General features: G+C 57.0%; 1 non-coding gene and 1 pseudogene across 1 annotated transcript; both read left to right on the top strand.

Moving 5' to 3' along the window:
- The first annotated feature begins 276 nt into the window (after positions 1-276).
- LOC138564969 (5.8S ribosomal RNA) lies at positions 277-430 on the top strand. The gene has a single exon (XR_011300893.1). It is a non-coding gene; the product is annotated as a 5.8S ribosomal RNA (ribosomal RNA).
- A 420-nt stretch (positions 431-850) lies between these two features.
- The window catches only part of LOC138565514 (28S ribosomal RNA), a 5,487-nt pseudogene continuing 3,837 nt past the window's right edge, over positions 851-2,500 (top strand).

Here is a 2,500-nt window from a genome sequence, read left to right as displayed (position 1 = left end):
GCGGAGGGGGTCAGGCCAGGGGTAGGCCGGGGGTAGGCCGAGTGGGAATCGGGCCCGGCGGCAGACATGGGTGGCGGGCAGGCTTCCCGGGCTGAGCGCCTGGAATTTTTTTTTCCTCTTAAAACCCCCGATGGTCTCTGCCGACTCCCAAGTGGGGAAGCTAGATGGGACGCCGGGCTGTCCTGTGCGCGGCGGGCAGGATGGGCGGTGCTGCCTCCTCCCGGCCTCTCCTGCACCTGCAGGTTCGGGCCGACGTCTGGAAACAAAACAAAAAGTTGCCTGTGACGGTGGATCACTCGGCTCGCGCTTTGATGAAGAACGCAGCTAGCTGCGAGAATTAGTGTGAATTGCAGGACACATTGATCATCGACACTTTGAACGCACCTTGCGGCCGCGGGTTCCTCCCGGGGCTACACCTGTCTGAGTGTCACTTGAATGCCAATCACCCCGGGTTTTCCTCACCGGGGCGTGGCTGGGGCTGTCACAGGGACCCCGTTCCCTTCGTCCCCCTAAGGTCAGACCCCGATCAGCACCGGCACAAGATACCTCTGGACCTGGTCCGCGCAGGCCACGGCAGTGGTGGTCAGAGGCAGCAGGGGGCTTGAAAAAGCCTGCCGCGCCTTCGCCCCTGCTCCGGGGCACCGGGCTGTGCCGCGTGTGGCTGTCTGTGGTGTCCCACAGCTGCCAGCGCGGGACGGCCCCGGAGCACGGGCCTCGCAACCAGGCAGACCTCAGGCTAGTGTATTGGGAACGCGCACGATCGGCTGCTGCCGGAGGCGTGGGGCTATCCCCCCCTGTACAGCCCTGGGCCCGAGGCCGGCTGCCCCATGGAGCTCTCCTGCTCCCTCTACAACCTCAGGTCAGACGTGGCGACCCGCTGTATTTAAGCATATTACTAAGCGGAGGAAAAGAAACTAACCAGGATTCCCTCAGTAACGGCGAGTGAAGAGGGAAGAGCCCAGCGCCGAATCCCCATCCGGTGGCCGGCATGGGAAATGTAGCATATAGAAGACCGACTCCCCAGCGTCGCTCAGGGGGCCCAAGTCCTTCTGATCGAGGTTTACCCTGCGGACGGTGTTAGGCCGGTAGCGGCCCCCGACGCGCAAGGATCGGGTTTTCTCGGAGTCAGGTTGCTTGGGAATGCAGCCCAAAGCGGGTGGTAAACTCCAAATAAGGCTAAATACGGGAGCGAGACCGATAGCAAACAAGTAACGTAAGGGAAAGTTGAAAAGAACTTTGAAGAGAGAGTTCAAGAGGGCGTGAAACCATCTAGAGGTAAGGGTCTGTGCAGTCCACCTGGAGGATTCATCATGGCAGGCAGGTTGGTCGCCCGGAATGGCGGATCCCCTGGCAGGACCACCACCCGGGTGCACCCGGCCCCCGCAGGGTGCATTTCCTCTGTGGCTGTGCACCACGACCGGCTCTGGGTCGGCTGGGAAGGCCCCGGGGGGCAGGTAGCTCACCGCTCCGGCGGAGAGTGTTACAGCCCCCTGGCAGCAGTTTCGCTGTGTCCGCAGGGCCGAGGGAGATTGACTGCTGCCACGCCCTTCTCCAGCAACCGTCCTGGCCCTTCTCAGGGGTTGCCAGGGCGGCGACGGTGTTAGGGAGTATTATCATTCAATGGCTAATTTCCCTTACCTAGTGAGTCCCCCAGCAGCTTTGCTGGATCTCTGGAGTTTATTTTTCCACTTGGTAAGAGCGTACCCCTTTTTTCCCACTCTTACCTGTGCTTTGCCATGTGTATTTCACCTGTTTTTGTGATTGTGGACTCTGGAGTACACCATTTCAGTAGCCCCCTCCTTTTGTGTGTTACACAGCACCTTCAGTGCAGTGACACAGGGTTGTCTTTTAGACTTCCCACCAACTCCATTTCTGAGGCTGACTACTGTCCCCCAGAAAAGGGTAAAGTTGCCATTAACTTTACTTAGTCATTTAACCACAGATCCAGTACACCCCATCTTACATGGAGTACTGGAAAGGGTTAATCCTTAGCCCTTTTTATCTGTACCTCCTAGAGCATTGTCTCGCTCTTTTAACATTTAGACTTGGCTGGTGGCAGTGGTATCTACCCTAACTTTTCTACCGCGATTAAACTATATAAACATGGTATTGTTTGAGGCTATTATATTAGCCTCGAACTTAAACCCGCTTGACCAAATACGTTTTCGTTTGGCTCTGGTTGGGTTTATTCTCCATTTCTTTTTGTTAAAATCCTTCTTGTGTTTTACTTTGTGCGGCAAACCAGCTTTGCCTGCTTTGTTCACTGTCTTTTGGCGGGCTTCTGCCCAGAAGCCCTCCTGTAGGCGCCTGGGTGTCTAGGTGGGCTGAATGTGAGGGAAGGTTGTAGTCACCCCCTGCACAGGGTGTCCTAGGAAACCCAAGTCGCACTTTGCCATGATTGGCTGAGGTGGTTGTCCGGGCCGGACAACCCGCCTGCTGCGTGATTGACAGCCAGGCTGTGTGAATGGGGGATTTTTGCATAAAAGGCAGCTCTCTTGGT

Source organism: Ambystoma mexicanum, chromosome 1q (genome assembly GCF_040938575.1).
Source record: "Ambystoma mexicanum isolate Mex_15411 chromosome 1q, UKY_AmexF1_1, whole genome shotgun sequence".
Lineage (NCBI taxonomy): Eukaryota > Metazoa > Chordata > Amphibia > Caudata > Ambystomatidae > Ambystoma > Ambystoma mexicanum.
Note: the sequence above shows the minus strand (reverse complement) of the source record. Positions and strands in the feature narration are given on the sequence as shown.